The sequence below is a fragment of the Antedon mediterranea genome, chromosome 6, assembly GCF_964355755.1.
Source record: "Antedon mediterranea chromosome 6, ecAntMedi1.1, whole genome shotgun sequence".
NCBI lineage: Eukaryota > Metazoa > Echinodermata > Crinoidea > Comatulida > Antedonidae > Antedon > Antedon mediterranea.
In genome coordinates, this window is record NC_092675.1 from 8,976,811 (window position 1) to 8,990,790 (window position 13,980).

General features: G+C 36.2%; 28 non-coding genes across 28 annotated transcripts; all 28 read left to right on the forward strand.

Annotated features, from left to right (window-relative positions):
• Positions 1 to 109: 109 nt before the first annotated feature.
• LOC140053566 (5S ribosomal RNA) lies at positions 110 to 228 on the forward strand. Its single transcript, XR_011846422.1, has one exon. It is a non-coding gene; the product is annotated as a 5S ribosomal RNA (ribosomal RNA).
• A 733-nt stretch (positions 229 to 961) lies between these two features.
• Positions 962 to 1,080, forward strand: LOC140052945 (5S ribosomal RNA). The gene has a single exon (XR_011845856.1). It is a non-coding gene; the product is annotated as a 5S ribosomal RNA (ribosomal RNA).
• A 117-nt stretch (positions 1,081 to 1,197) lies between these two features.
• LOC140053525 (5S ribosomal RNA) lies at positions 1,198 to 1,316 on the forward strand. Its single transcript, XR_011846384.1, has one exon. It is a non-coding gene; the product is annotated as a 5S ribosomal RNA (ribosomal RNA).
• Positions 1,317 to 1,433: 117 nt separating this feature from the next.
• On the forward strand, positions 1,434 to 1,552 carry LOC140053494 (5S ribosomal RNA). Its single transcript, XR_011846354.1, has one exon. It is a non-coding gene; the product is annotated as a 5S ribosomal RNA (ribosomal RNA).
• Positions 1,553 to 2,348: 796 nt separating this feature from the next.
• LOC140053325 (5S ribosomal RNA) lies at positions 2,349 to 2,467 on the forward strand. Its single transcript, XR_011846187.1, has one exon. It is a non-coding gene; the product is annotated as a 5S ribosomal RNA (ribosomal RNA).
• Positions 2,468 to 2,584: 117 nt separating this feature from the next.
• Positions 2,585 to 2,703, forward strand: LOC140053326 (5S ribosomal RNA). Its single transcript, XR_011846188.1, has one exon. It is a non-coding gene; the product is annotated as a 5S ribosomal RNA (ribosomal RNA).
• Positions 2,704 to 2,821: 118 nt separating this feature from the next.
• On the forward strand, positions 2,822 to 2,940 carry LOC140053495 (5S ribosomal RNA). Its single transcript, XR_011846355.1, has one exon. It is a non-coding gene; the product is annotated as a 5S ribosomal RNA (ribosomal RNA).
• A 795-nt stretch (positions 2,941 to 3,735) lies between these two features.
• LOC140053327 (5S ribosomal RNA) lies at positions 3,736 to 3,854 on the forward strand. The gene has a single exon (XR_011846189.1). It is a non-coding gene; the product is annotated as a 5S ribosomal RNA (ribosomal RNA).
• A 117-nt stretch (positions 3,855 to 3,971) lies between these two features.
• Positions 3,972 to 4,090, forward strand: LOC140053328 (5S ribosomal RNA). The gene has a single exon (XR_011846190.1). It is a non-coding gene; the product is annotated as a 5S ribosomal RNA (ribosomal RNA).
• A 118-nt stretch (positions 4,091 to 4,208) lies between these two features.
• Positions 4,209 to 4,327, forward strand: LOC140053496 (5S ribosomal RNA). The gene has a single exon (XR_011846356.1). It is a non-coding gene; the product is annotated as a 5S ribosomal RNA (ribosomal RNA).
• Positions 4,328 to 5,122: 795 nt separating this feature from the next.
• Positions 5,123 to 5,241, forward strand: LOC140053329 (5S ribosomal RNA). Its single transcript, XR_011846191.1, has one exon. It is a non-coding gene; the product is annotated as a 5S ribosomal RNA (ribosomal RNA).
• A 117-nt stretch (positions 5,242 to 5,358) lies between these two features.
• LOC140053567 (5S ribosomal RNA) lies at positions 5,359 to 5,477 on the forward strand. The gene has a single exon (XR_011846423.1). It is a non-coding gene; the product is annotated as a 5S ribosomal RNA (ribosomal RNA).
• Positions 5,478 to 6,210: 733 nt separating this feature from the next.
• LOC140052946 (5S ribosomal RNA) lies at positions 6,211 to 6,329 on the forward strand. The gene has a single exon (XR_011845857.1). It is a non-coding gene; the product is annotated as a 5S ribosomal RNA (ribosomal RNA).
• A 117-nt stretch (positions 6,330 to 6,446) lies between these two features.
• On the forward strand, positions 6,447 to 6,565 carry LOC140053332 (5S ribosomal RNA). Its single transcript, XR_011846193.1, has one exon. It is a non-coding gene; the product is annotated as a 5S ribosomal RNA (ribosomal RNA).
• A 117-nt stretch (positions 6,566 to 6,682) lies between these two features.
• LOC140053333 (5S ribosomal RNA) lies at positions 6,683 to 6,801 on the forward strand. Its single transcript, XR_011846194.1, has one exon. It is a non-coding gene; the product is annotated as a 5S ribosomal RNA (ribosomal RNA).
• A 117-nt stretch (positions 6,802 to 6,918) lies between these two features.
• On the forward strand, positions 6,919 to 7,037 carry LOC140053334 (5S ribosomal RNA). The gene has a single exon (XR_011846195.1). It is a non-coding gene; the product is annotated as a 5S ribosomal RNA (ribosomal RNA).
• Positions 7,038 to 7,832: 795 nt separating this feature from the next.
• Positions 7,833 to 7,951, forward strand: LOC140053335 (5S ribosomal RNA). The gene has a single exon (XR_011846196.1). It is a non-coding gene; the product is annotated as a 5S ribosomal RNA (ribosomal RNA).
• Positions 7,952 to 8,068: 117 nt separating this feature from the next.
• LOC140053336 (5S ribosomal RNA) lies at positions 8,069 to 8,187 on the forward strand. The gene has a single exon (XR_011846197.1). It is a non-coding gene; the product is annotated as a 5S ribosomal RNA (ribosomal RNA).
• Positions 8,188 to 8,920: 733 nt separating this feature from the next.
• Positions 8,921 to 9,039, forward strand: LOC140052947 (5S ribosomal RNA). The gene has a single exon (XR_011845858.1). It is a non-coding gene; the product is annotated as a 5S ribosomal RNA (ribosomal RNA).
• A 117-nt stretch (positions 9,040 to 9,156) lies between these two features.
• Positions 9,157 to 9,275, forward strand: LOC140053337 (5S ribosomal RNA). The gene has a single exon (XR_011846198.1). It is a non-coding gene; the product is annotated as a 5S ribosomal RNA (ribosomal RNA).
• Positions 9,276 to 10,070: 795 nt separating this feature from the next.
• Positions 10,071 to 10,189, forward strand: LOC140053519 (5S ribosomal RNA). The gene has a single exon (XR_011846378.1). It is a non-coding gene; the product is annotated as a 5S ribosomal RNA (ribosomal RNA).
• Positions 10,190 to 10,306: 117 nt separating this feature from the next.
• LOC140053338 (5S ribosomal RNA) lies at positions 10,307 to 10,425 on the forward strand. Its single transcript, XR_011846199.1, has one exon. It is a non-coding gene; the product is annotated as a 5S ribosomal RNA (ribosomal RNA).
• A 796-nt stretch (positions 10,426 to 11,221) lies between these two features.
• On the forward strand, positions 11,222 to 11,340 carry LOC140053007 (5S ribosomal RNA). Its single transcript, XR_011845913.1, has one exon. It is a non-coding gene; the product is annotated as a 5S ribosomal RNA (ribosomal RNA).
• Positions 11,341 to 11,458: 118 nt separating this feature from the next.
• Positions 11,459 to 11,577, forward strand: LOC140053497 (5S ribosomal RNA). Its single transcript, XR_011846357.1, has one exon. It is a non-coding gene; the product is annotated as a 5S ribosomal RNA (ribosomal RNA).
• Positions 11,578 to 11,694: 117 nt separating this feature from the next.
• On the forward strand, positions 11,695 to 11,813 carry LOC140053339 (5S ribosomal RNA). Its single transcript, XR_011846200.1, has one exon. It is a non-coding gene; the product is annotated as a 5S ribosomal RNA (ribosomal RNA).
• Positions 11,814 to 12,608: 795 nt separating this feature from the next.
• LOC140053340 (5S ribosomal RNA) lies at positions 12,609 to 12,727 on the forward strand. Its single transcript, XR_011846201.1, has one exon. It is a non-coding gene; the product is annotated as a 5S ribosomal RNA (ribosomal RNA).
• Positions 12,728 to 12,844: 117 nt separating this feature from the next.
• LOC140053341 (5S ribosomal RNA) lies at positions 12,845 to 12,963 on the forward strand. The gene has a single exon (XR_011846202.1). It is a non-coding gene; the product is annotated as a 5S ribosomal RNA (ribosomal RNA).
• Positions 12,964 to 13,759: 796 nt separating this feature from the next.
• Positions 13,760 to 13,878, forward strand: LOC140053343 (5S ribosomal RNA). Its single transcript, XR_011846204.1, has one exon. It is a non-coding gene; the product is annotated as a 5S ribosomal RNA (ribosomal RNA).
• The last annotated feature ends 102 nt before the right edge of the window (positions 13,879 to 13,980 follow it).

Genomic DNA, 13,980 nt, shown 5'->3' on the forward strand with positions numbered 1-13,980 from the left:
ACTTTTTTAAATTATACTAAAAAATGTTTATTTTACCTTTCAATTATGTTTTTTGACAGTAACTATAAGATCTTTCTCAGTTATAATCTTGAACCGCAAGTAACCGAATGTCTACAACCATACCACGTTGAAAACACCGGTTCTCGTCCGAACACCGCAGTTAAACAACGTCGGGCCTGGTTAGTACTTGGATGGAAGACCGCCTGGGAATACCTGGTGTCGTAGACCTATGTTTAACTTTTTTAAATTATACTAAACAATGTTTATTTTACCTTTCAATTATGTTTTTTGACAGTAACTATAAGTTCTTTCTCAGTTATAATCTTGAACCGCAAGTAACCGAATGTCTACAACCGTACCAGGTTGCCTAGCCTGTGAATATCTGTTGTCGTACACCTGTTTTTATCTTTTTAATAATCCTAAAATATAGTCTCGTTTAAGTGTTTCTATTTTCCAAAAATGTGTTTATACTGTTGATGATAGTATAAGTGAATAAATTCAAACTGTAACCGCAATTAATCGAAAGTTTTTCAACTAAACTGCATTGAAAACAACGGTTCTCGTCCGATCACTGAAGTTAAACAAGTTGTTGTTCAAAGACATGTTTGTTGTTGTATGTTGCTGCTGTGGTGACGGTACAAACGTCACTGTACTACGCGGGCGTCCACTTGTGTGCGCGTTTGATTCTTAGCAACAAAGCGGCCTGAATCTTTTGTACATGCCGCTAATGTGTTATGCTTCATTGTACAGTGTTATTGTTTCCTTTATATTATCTTTTTAAGAACCTCAGTATAACTTTTTAAATTATACTAAACAAAGTTGAATTTACCTTTCAAGTATGTGTTTCTTCAACAGAAGTGGGTGTAAATATCAACGTCATGGTTTCAGCAGCTGCTAATTTCAATCCTAGAAAATGTTCTATAATAAATGAACAAAAGTATTAGGTTATAAGTAACCGAACGTCTACAACCATACCATGTTGAAAACACCGGTTCTCGTCCGAACACCGCAGTTAAACAACGTCGGGCCTCGTTAGTACTTGGATGGGAGACCGCCTGGGAATACCTGGTGTCGTAGACCTATGTTTAACTTTTTTAAATTATACTAAACAATGTTTATTTTACCTTTCAATTATGTTTTTTGACAGTAACTATAAGATCTTTCTAAGTTATAATCTTGAACCGCAAGTAACCGAACGTCTACAACCATACCACGTTGAAAACACCGGTTCTCGTCCGAACACCGCAGTTAAACAACGTCGGGCCTGGTTAGTACTTGGATGGGAGACCGCCTTGGAATACCTGGTGTCGTAGACCTATGTTTAACTTTTTTAAATTATACTAAACAATGTTTATTTTACCTTTCAATTATGTTTTTTGACAGTAACTATAAGATCTTTCTAAGTTATAATCTTGAACCGCAAGTAACCGAACGTCTACAACCATACCACGTTGAAAACACCGGTTCTCCTCCGAACACCGCAGTTAAACAACGTCGGGCCTGGTTAGTACTTGGATGGGAGACCGCCTGGGAATACCTGGTGTCGTAGACCTATGTTTAACTTTTTTAAATTATACTAAATAAAGTTTATTTTACCTTTCAATTATATTTTCAAGACAGTAACTATAAGATCTTTCTAAGTTCTAATCTTGAACCGCAAGTAACCGAATGTCTACAACCGTACCAGGTTGCCTAGCCTGTGAATATCTGTTGTCGTACACCTGTTTTTATCTTTTTAATAATCCTAAAATATAGTCTCCTTTAAGTGTTTCGATTTTCCAAAAATGTGTTTATACTGTTGATGATAGTATAAGTAAATAAATTCAAACTTTAACCGCAATTAATCGAAAGTTTTTCAACTAAACTGCATTGAAAACAACGGTTCTCGTCCGATCACTGAAGTTAAACAAGTTGTTGTTCAAAGACATGTTTGTTGTTGTATGTTGCTGCTGTGGTGACGGTACAAACGTCACTGTACTACGCGGGCGTCCACTTGTGTGCGCGTTTGATTCTTAGCAACAAAGCGGCCTGAATCTTTTGTACATGCCGCTAATGTGTTATGCTTCATTGTACAGTGTTATTGTTTCCTTTATATTATCTTTTTAAGAACCTCAGTATAACTTTTTAAATTATACTAAACAAAGTTGAATTTACCTTTCAAGTATGTGTTTCTTCAACAGAAGTGGGTGTAAATACCAACGTCATGGTTTCAGCAGCTGCTAATTTCAATCCTAGAAAATGTTCTATAATAAATGAACAAAACTATTAGGTTATAGGATATATATGTTTATAGAGATTTTGACAGTGAATATAAGATGTATATATACTTGAACCGCAAGTAACCGAACGTCTACAACCATACCACGTTGAAAACACCGGTTCTCGTCCGAACACCGCAGTTAAACAACGTCGGGCCTGGTTAGTACTTGGATGGGAGACCGCCTGGGAATACCTGGTGTCGTAGACCTATGTTTAACTTTTTTAAATTATACTAAACAATGTTTATTTTACCTTTCAATTATGTTTTTTGACAGTAACTATAAAATCTTTCTCAGTTATAATCTTGAACCGCAAGTAACCGAATGTCTACAACCATACCACGTTGAAAACACCGGTTCTCGTCCGAACACCGCAGTTAAACAACGTCGGGCCTGGTTAGTACTTGGATGGGAGACCGCCTGGGAATACCTGGTGTCGTAGACCTATGTTTAACTTTTTTAAATTATACTAAATAAAGTTTATTTTACCTTTCAATTATATTTTTATGACAGTAACTATAAGATCTTTCTAAGTTATAATCTTGAACCGCAAGTAACCGAACGTCTACAACCATACCACGTTGAAAACACCGGTTCTCCTCCGAACACCGCAGTTAAACAACGTCGGGCCTGGTTAGTACTTGGATGGGAGACCGCCTGGGAATACCTGGTGTCGTAGACCTATGTTTAACTTTTTTAAATTATACTAAACAATGTTTATTTTACCTTTCAATTATGTTTTTTGACAGTAACTATAAGATCTTTCTCAGTTATAATCTTGAACCGCAAGTAACCGAATGTCTACAACCGTACCAGGTTCCCTAGCCTGTGAATATCTGTTGTCGTACACCTGTTTTTATCTTTTTAATAATCCTAAAATATAGTCTCGTTTAAGTGTTTCGATTTTCCAAAAATGTGTTTATACTGTTGATGATAGTATAAGTAAATAAATTCAAACTGTAACCGCAATTAATCGAAAGTTTTTCAACTAAACTGCATTGAAAACAACGGTTCTCGTCCGATCACTGAAGTTAAACAAGCTGTTGTTCAAAGACATGTTTGTTGTTGTATGTTGCTGCTGTGGTGACGGTACAAACGTCACTGTACTACGCGGGCGTCCACTTGTGTGCGCGTTTGATTCTTAGCAACAAAGCGGCCTGAATCTTTTGTACATGCCGCTAATGTGTTATGCTTCATTGTACAGTGTTATTGTTTCCTTTATATTATCTTTTTAAGAACCTCAGTATAACTTTTTAAATTATACTAAACAAAGTTGAATTTACCTTTCAAGTATGTGTTTCTTCAACAGAAGTGGGTGTAAATACCAACGTCATGGTTTCAGCAGCTGCTAATTTCAATCCTAGAAAATGTTCTATAATAAATGAACAAAACTATTAGGTTATAGGATATATATGTTTATAGAGATTTTGACAGTGAATATAAGATGTATATATACTTGAACCGCAAGTAACCGAACGTCTACAACCATACCACGTTGAAAACACCGGTTCTCGTCCGAACACCGCAGTTAAACAACGTCGGGCCTGGTTAGTACTTGGATGGGAGACCGCCTGGGAATACCTGGTGTCGTAGACCTATGTTTAACTTTTTTAAATTATACTAAACAATGTTTATTTTACCTTTCAATTATGTTTTTTGACAGTAACTATAAGATCTTTCTCAGTTATAATCTTGAACCGCAAGTAACCGAATGTCTACAACCATACCACGTTGAAAACACCGGTTCTCGTCCGAACACCGCAGTTAAACAACGTCGGGCCTGGTTAGTACTTGGATGGGAGACCGCCTGGGAATACCTGGTGTCGTAGACCTATGTTTAACTTTTTTAAATTATACTAAATAAAGTTTATTTTACCTTTCAATTATATTTTTATGACAGTAACTATAAGATCTTTCTAAGTTATAATCTTGAACCGCAAGTAACCGAACGTCTACAACCATACCACGTTGAAAACACCGGTTCTCCTCCGAACACCGCAGTTAAACAACGTCGGGCCTGGTTAGTACTTGGATGGGAGACCGCCTGGGAATACCTGGTGTCGTAGACCTATGTTTAACTTTTTTAAATTATACTAAACAATGTTTATTTTACCTTTCAATTATGTTTTTTGACAGTAACTATAAGATCTTTCTCAGTTATAATCTTGAACCGCAAGTAACCGAATGTCTACAACCGTACCAGGTTCCCTAGCCTGTGAATATCTGTTGTCGTACACCTGTTTTTATCTTTTTAATAATCCTAAAATATAGTCTCGTTTAAGTGTTTCGATTTTCCAAAAATGTGTTTATACTGTTGATGATAGTATAAGTAAATAAATTCAAACTGTAACCGCAATTAATCGAAAGTTTTTCAACTAAACTGCATTGAAAACAACGGTTCTCGTCCGATCACTGAAGTTAAACAAGCTGTTGTTCAAAGACATGTTTGTTGTTGTATGTTGCTGCTGTGGTGACGGTACAAACGTCACTGTACTACGCGGGCGTCCACTTGTGTGCGCGTTTGATTCTTAGCAACAAAGCGGCCTGAATCTTTTGTACATGCCGCTAATGTGTTATGCTTCATTGTACAGTGTTATTGTTTCCTTTATATTATCTTTTTAAGAACCTCAGTATAACTTTTTAAATTATACTAAACAAAGTTGAATTTACCTTTCAAGTATGTGTTTCTTCAACAGAAGTGGGTGTAAATACCAACGTCATGGTTTCAGCAGCTGCTAATTTCAATCCTAGAAAATGTTCTATAATAAATGAACAAAACTATTAGGTTATAGGATATATATGTTTATAGAGATTTTGACAGTGAATATAAGATGTATATATACTTGAACCGCAAGTAACCGAACGTCTACAACCATACCACGTTGAAAACACCGGTTCTCGTCCGAACACCGCAGTTAAACAACGTCGGGCCTGGTTAGTACTTGGATGGGAGACCGCCTGGGAATACCTGGTGTCGTAGACCTATGTTTAACTTTTTTAAATTATACTAAACAATGTTTATTTTACCTTTCAATTATGTTTTTTGACAGTAACTATAAGATCTTTCTCAGTTATAATCTTGAACCGCAAGTAACCGAATGTCTACAACCATACCACGTTGAAAACACCGGTTCTCGTCCGAACACCGCAGTTAAACAACGTCGGGCCTGGTTAGTACTTGGATGGAAGACCGCCTGGGAATACCTGGTGTCGTAGACCTATGTTTAACTTTTTTAAATTATACTAAACAATGTTTATTTTACCTTTCAATTATGTTTTTTGACAGTAACTATAAGTTCTTTCTCAGTTATAATCTTGAACCGCAAGTAACCGAATGTCTACAACCGTACCAGGTTGCCTAGCCTGTGAATATCTGTTGTCGTACACCTGTTTTTATCTTTTTAATAATCCTAAAATATAGTCTCGTTTAAGTGTTTCTATTTTCCAAAAATGTGTTTATACTGTTGATGATAGTATAAGTAAATAAATTCAAACTGTAACCGCAATTAATCGAAAGTTTTTCAACTAAACTGCATTGAAAACAACGGTTCTCGTCCGATCACTGAAGTTAAACAAGTTGTTGTTCAAAGACATGTTTGTTGTTGTATGTTGCTGCTGTGGTGACGGTACAAACGTCACTGTACTACGCGGGCGTCCACTTGTGTGCGCGTTTGATTCTTAGCAACAAAGCGGCCTGAATCTTTTGTACATGCCGCTAATGTGTTATGCTTCATTGTACAGTGTTATTGTTTCCTTTATATTATCTTTTTAAGAACCTCAGTATAACTTTTTAAATTATACTAAACAAAGTTGAATTTACCTTTCAAGTATGTGTTTCTTCAACAGAAGTGGGTGTAAATATCAACGTCATGGTTTCAGCAGCTGCTAATTTCAATCCTAGAAAATGTTCTATAATAAATGAACAAAAGTATTAGGTTATAAGTAACCGAACGTCTACAACCATACCATGTTGAAAACACCGGTTCTCGTCCGAACACCGCAGTTAAACAACGTCGGGCCTCGTTAGTACTTGGATGGGAGACCGCCTGGGAATACCTGGTGTCGTAGACCTATGTTTAACTTTTTTAAATTATACTAAACAATGTTTATTTTACCTTTCAATTATGTTTTTTGACAGTAACTATAAGATCTTTCTAAGTTATAATCTTGAACCGCAAGTAACCGAACGTCTACAACCATACCACGTTGAAAACACCGGTTCTCGTCCGAACACCGCAGTTAAACAACGTCGGGCCTGGTTAGTACTTGGATGGGAGACCGCCTGGGAATACCTGGTGTCGTAGACCTATGTTTAACTTTTTTAAATTATACTAAACAATGTTTATTTTACCTTTCAATTATGTTTTTTGACAGTAACTATAAGATCTTTCTAAGTTATAATCTTGAACCGCAAGTAACCGAACGTCTACAACCATACCACGTTGAAAACACCGGTTCTCGTCCGAACACCGCAGTTAAACAACGTCGGGCCTGGTTAGTACTTGGATGGGAGACCGCCTGGGAATACCTGGTGTCGTAGACCTATGTTTAACTTTTTTAAATTATACTAAACAATGTTTATTTTACCTTTCAATTATGTTTTTTGACAGTAACTATAAGATCTTTCTCAGTTATAATCTTGAACCGCAAGGAACCGAATGTCTACAACCATACCACGTTGAAAACACCGGTTCTCGTCCGAACACCGCAGTTAAACAACGTCGGGCCTGGTTAGTACTTGGATGGGAGACCGCCTGGGAATACCTGGTGTCGTAGACCTATGTTTAACTTTTTTAAATTATACTAAACAATGTTTATTTTACCTTTCAATTATGTTTTTTGACAGTAACTATAAGATCTTTCTCAGTTATAATCTTGAACCGCAAGTAACCGAATGTCTACAACCGTACCAGGTTGCCTAGCCTGTGAATATCTGTTGTCGTACACCTGTTTTTATCTTTTTAATAATCCTAAAATATAGTCTCGTTTAAGTGTTTCTATTTTCCAAAAATGTGTTTATACTGTTGATGATAGTATAAGTAAATAAATTCAAACTGTAACCGCAATTAATCGAAAGTTTTTCAACTAAACTGCATTGAAAACAACGGTTCTCGTCCGATCACTGAAGTTAAACAAGTTGTTGTTCAAAGACATGTTTGTTGTTGTATGTTGCTGCTGTGGTGACGGTACAAACGTCACTGTACTACGCGGGCGTCCACTTGTGTGCGCGTTTGATTCTTAGCAACAACGCGGCCTGAATCTTTTGTACATGCCGCTAGTGTGTTATGCTTCTTTGTACAGTGTTATTGTTTCCTTTATATTATCTTTTTAAGAACCTCAGTATAACTTTTTAAATTATACTAAACAAAGTTGAATTTACCTTTCAAGTATGTGTTTCTTCAACAGAAGTGGGTGTAAATACCAACGTCATGGTTTCAGCAGCTGCTAATTTCAATCCTAGAAAATGTTCTATAATAAATGAACAAAACTATTAGATTATAGGATATATATATTTATAGAGATTTTGACAGTGAATATAAGATGTATATATACTTGAACCGCAAGTAACCGAACGTCTACAACCATACCACGTTGAAAACACCGGTTCTCGTCCGAACACCGCAGTTAAACAACGTCGGGCCTGGTTAGTACTTGGATGGGAGACCGCCTGGGAATACCTGGTGTCGTAGACCTATGTTTAACTTTTTTAAATTATACTAAACAATGTTTATTTTACCTTTCAATTATGTTTTTTGACAGTAACTATAAGATCTTTCTAAGTTATAATCTTGAACCGCAAGTAACCGAATGTCTACAACCATACCACGTTGAAAACACCGGTTCTCGTCCGAACACCGCAGTTAAACAACGTCGGGCCTGGTTAGTACTTGGATGGGAGACCGCCTGGGAATACCTGGTGTCGTAGACCTATGTTTAACTTTTTTAAATTATACTAAACAATGTTTATTTTACCTTTCAATTATGTTTTTTGACAGTAACTATAAGTTCTTTCTCAGTTATAATCTTGAACCGCAAGTAACCGAATGTCTACAACCGTACCAGGTTGCCTAGCCTGTGAATATCTGTTGTCGTACACCTGTTTTTATCTTTTTAATAATCCTAAAATATAGTCTCGTTTAAGTGTTTCTATTTTCCAAAAATGTGTTTATACTGTTGATGATAGTATAAGTAAATAAATTCAAACTGTAACCGCAATTAATCGAAAGTTTTTCAACTAAACTGCATTGAAAACAACGGTTCTCGTCCGATCACTGAAGTTAAACAAGTTGTTGTTCAAAGACATGTTTGTTGTTGTATGTTGCTGCTGTGGTGACGGTACAAACGTCACTGTACTACGCGGGCGTCCACTTGTGTGCGCGTTTGATTCTTAGCAACAAAGCGGCCTGAATCTTTTGTACATGCCGCTAATGTGTTATGCTTCATTGTACAGTGTTATTGTTTCCTTTATATTATCTTTTTAAGAACCTCAGTATAACTTTTTAAATTATACTAAACAAAGTTGAATTTACCTTTCAAGTATGTGTTTCTTCAACAGAAGTGGGTGTAAATATCAACGTCATGGTTTCAGCAGCTGCTAATTTCAATCCTAGAAAATGTTCTATAATAAATGAACAAAAGTATTAGGTTATAAGTAACCGAACGTCTACAACCATACCATGTTGAAAACACCGGTTCTCGTCCGAACACCGCAGTTAAACAACGTCGGGCCTCGTTAGTACTTGGATGGGAGACCGCCTGGGAATACCTGGTGTCGTAGACCTATGTTTAACTTTTTTAAATTATACTAAACAATGTTTATTTTACCTTTCAATTATGTTTTTTGACAGTAACTATAAGATCTTTCTAAGTTATAATCTTGAACCGCAAGTAACCGAACGTCTACAACCATACCACGTTGAAAACACCGGTTCTCGTCCGAACACCGCAGTTAAACAACGTCGGGCCTGGTTAGTACTTGGATGGGAGACCGCCTGGGAATACCTGGTGTCGTAGACCTATGTTTAACTTTTTTAAATTATACTAAACAATGTTTATTTTACCTTTCAATTATGTTTTTTGACAGTAACTATAAGATCTTTCTCAGTTATAATCTTGAACCGCAAGTAACCGAATGTCTACAACCGTACCAGGTTGCCTAGCCTGTGAATATCTGTTGTCGTACACCATTTTTTATCTTTTTAATAATCCTAAAATATAGTCTCGTTTAAGTGTTTCTATTTTCCAAAAATGTGTTTATACTGTTGATGATAGTATAAGTAAATAAATTCAAACTGTAACCGCAATTAATCGAAAGTTTTTCAACTAAACTGCATTGAAAACAACGGTTCTCGTCCGATCACTGAAGTTAAACAAGTTGTTGTTCAAAGACATGTTTGTTGTTGTATGTTGCTGCTGTGGTGACGGTACAAACGTCACTGTACTACGCGGGCGTCCACTTGTGTGCGCGTTTGATTCTTAGCAACAACGCGGCCTGAATCTTTTGTACATGCCGCTATTGTGTTATGCTTCTTTGTACAGTGTTATTGTTTCCTTTATATTATCTTTTTAAGAACCTCAGTATAACTTTTTAAATTATACTAAACAAAGTTGAATTTACCTTTCAAGTATGTGTTTCTTCAACAGAAGTGGGTGTAAATACCAACGTCATGGTTTCAGCAGCTGCTAATTTGAATCCTAGAAAATGTTCTATAATAAATGAACAAAACTATTAGGTTATAGGATATATATATTTATAGAGATTTTGACAGTGAATATAAGATGTATATATACTTGAACCGCAAGTAACCGAACGTCTACAACCATACCACGTTGAAAACACCGGTTCTCGTCCGAACACTGCAGTTAAACAACGTCGGGCCTGGTTAGTACTTGGATGGGAGACCGCCTGGGAATACCTGGTGTCGTAGACCTATGTTTAACTTTTTTAAATTATACTAAACAATGTTTATTTTACCTTTCAATTATGTTTTTTGACAGTAACTATAAGATCTTTCTCAGTTATAATCTTGAACCGCAAGGAACCGAATGTCTACAACCATACCACGTTGAAAACACCGGTTCTCGTCCGAACACCGCAGTTAAACAACGTCGGGCCTGGTTAGTACTTGGATGGGAGACCGCCTGGGAATACCTGGTGTCGTAGACCTATGTTTAACTTTTTTAAATTATACTAAATAAAGTTTATTTTACCTTTCAATTATATTTTTATGACAGTAACTATAAGATCTTTCTAAGTTATAATCTTGAACCGCAAGTAACCGAATGTCTACAACCGTACCAGGTTGCCTAGCCTGTGAATATCTGTTGTCGTACACCTGTTTTTATCTTTTTAATAATCCTAAAATATAGTCTCGTTTAAGTGTTTCGATTTTCCAAAAATGTGTTTATACTGTTGATGATAGTATAAGTAAATAAATTCAAACTGTAACCGCAATTAATCGAAAGTTTTTCAACTAAACTGCATTGAAAACAACTGTTCTCGTCCGATCACTGAAGTTAAACAAGTTGTTGTTCAAAGACATGTTTGTTGTTGTATGTTGCTGCTGTGGTGACGGTACAAACGTCACTGTACTACGCGGGCGTCCACTTGTGTGCGCGTTTGATTCTTAGCAACAAAGCGGCCTGAATCTTTTGTACATGCCGCTATTGTGTTATGCTTCTTTGTACAGTGTTATTATTTCCTTTATATTATCTTTTTAAGAACCTCAGTATAACTTTTTAAATTATACTAAACAAAGTTGAATTTACCTTTCAAGTATGTGTTTCTTCAACAGAAGTGGGTGTAAATACCAACGTCATGGTTTCAGCAGCTGCTAATTTCAATCCTAGAAAATGTTCTATAATAAATGAACAAAACTATTAGGTTATAGGATATATGTGTTTATAGAGATTTTGACAGTGAATATAAGATTTATATATACTTGAACCGCAAGTAACCGAACGTCTACAACCATACCATGTTGAAAACACCGGTTCTCGTCCGAACACCGGAGTTAAACAACGTGGGGCCTCGTTAGTACTTGGATGGGAGACCGCCTGGGAATACCTGGTGTCGTAGACCTATGTTTAACTTTTTTAAATTATACTAAACAAAGTTTATTTTACCTTTCAATTATGTTTTTATGACAGTAACTATAAGATCTTTCTAAGTTATAATCTTGAACCGCAAGTAACCGAACGTCTACAACCATACCACGTTGAAAACACCGGTTCTCCTCCGAACACCGCAGTTAAACAACGTCGGGCCTGGTTAGTACTTGGATGGGAGACCGCCTGGGAATACCTGGTGTCGTAGACCTATGTTTAACTTTTTTAAATTATACTAAACAATGTTTATTTTACCTTTCAATTATGTTTTTTGACAGTAACTATAAGATCTTTCTCAGTTATAATCTTGAACCGCAAGTAACCGAATGTCTACAACCATACCACGTTGAAAACACCGGTTCTCGTCCGAACACCGCAGTTAAACAACGTCGGGCCTGGTTAGTACTTGGATGGGAGACCGCCTGGGAATACCTGGTGTCGTAGACCTATGTTTAACTTTTTTAAATTATACTAAACAATGTTTATTTTACCTTTCAATTATGTTTTTTGACAGTAACTATAAGATCTTTCTCAGTTATAATCTTGAACCGCAAGTAACCGAATGTCTACAACCGTACCAGGTTGCCTAGCCTGTGAATATCTGTTGTCGTACACCTGTTTTTATCTTTTTAATAATCCTAAAATATAGTCTCGTTTAAGTGTTTCTATTTTCCAAAAATGTGTTTATACTGTTGATGATAGTATAAGTAAATAAATTCAAACTGTAACCGCAATTAATCGAAAGTTTTTCAACTAAACTGCATTGAAAACAACGGTTCTCGTCCGATCACTGAAGTTAAACAAGTTGTTGTTCAAAGACATGTTTGTTGTTGTATGTTGCTGCTGTGGTGACGGTACAAACGTCACTGTACTACGCGGGCGTCCACTTGTGTGCGCGTTTGATTCTTAGCAACAACGCGGCCTGAATCTTTTGTACATGCCGCTATTGTGTTATGCTTCTTTGTACAGTGTTATTGTTTCCTTTATATTATCTTTTTAAGAACCTCAGTATAACTTTTTAAATTATACTAAACAAAGTTGAATTTACCTTTCAAGTATGTGTTTCTTCAACAGAAGTGGGTGTAAATACCAACGTCATGGTTTCAGCAGCTGCTAATTTCAATCCTAGAAAATGTTCTATAATAAATGAACAAAACTATTAGATTATAGGATATATATATTTATAGAGATTTTGACAGTGAATATAAGATGTATATATACTTGAACCGCAAGTAACCGAACGTCTACAACCATACCACGTTGAAAACACCGGTTCTCGTCCGAACACCGCAGTTAAACAACGTCGGGCCTGGTTAGTACTTGGATGGGAGACCGCCTGGGAATACCTGGTGTCGTAGACCTATGTTTAACTTTTTTAAATTATACTAAACAATGTTTATTTTACCTTTCAATTATGTTTTTTGACAGTAACTATAAGATCTTTCTCAGTTATAATCTTGAACCGCAAGTAACCGAATGTCTACAACCATACCACGTTGAAAACACCGGTTCTCGTCCGAACACCGCAGTTAAACAACGTCGGGCCTGGTTAGTACTTGGATGGGAGACCGCCTGGGAATACCTGGTGTCGTAGACCTATGTTTAACTTTTTTAAATTATACTAAATAAAGTTTATTTTACCTTTCAATTATATTTTCAAGACAGTAACTATAAGATCTTTCTAAGTTCTAATCTTGAACCGCAAGTAACCGAATGTCTACAACCGTACCAGGTTGCCTAGCCTGTGAATATCTGTTGTCGTACACCTGTTTTTATCTTTTTAATAATCCTAAAATATAGTCTCCTTTAAGTGTTTCGATTTTCCAAAAATGTGTTTATACTGTTGATGATAGTATAAGTAAATAAATTCAAACTTTAACCGCAATTAATCGAAAGTTTTTCAACTAAACTGCATTGAAAACAACGGTTCTCGTCCGATCACTGAAGTTAAACAAGTTGTTGTTCAAAGACATGTTTGTTGTTGTATGTTGCTGCTGTGGTGACGGTACAAACGTCACTGTACTACGCGGGCGTCCACTTGTGTGCGCGTTTGATTCTTAGCAACAAAGCGGCCTGAATCTTTTGTACATGCCGCTAATGTGTTATGCTTCATTGTACAGTGTTATTGTTTCCTTTATATTATTTTTTTAAGAACCTCAGTATAACTTTTTAAATTATACTAAACAAAGTTGAATTTACCTTTCAAGTATGTGTTTCTTCAACAGAAGTGGGTGTAAATACCAACGTCATGGTTTCAGCAGCTGCTAATTTCAATCCTAGAAAATGTTCTATAATAAATGAACAAAACTATTAGGTTATAGGATATATATGTTTATAGAGATTTTGACAGTGAATATAAGATGTATATATACTTGAACCGCAAGTAACCGAACGTCTACAACCATACCACGTTGAAAACACCGGTTCTCGTCCGAACACCGCAGTTAAACAACGTCGGGCCTGGTTAGTACTTGGATGGGAGACCGCCTGGGAATACCTGGTGTCGTAGACCTATGTTTAACTTTTTTAAATTATACTAAACAATGTTTATTTTACCTTTCAATTATGTTTTTTGACAGTAACTATAAGATCTTTCTCAGTTATAATCTTGAAC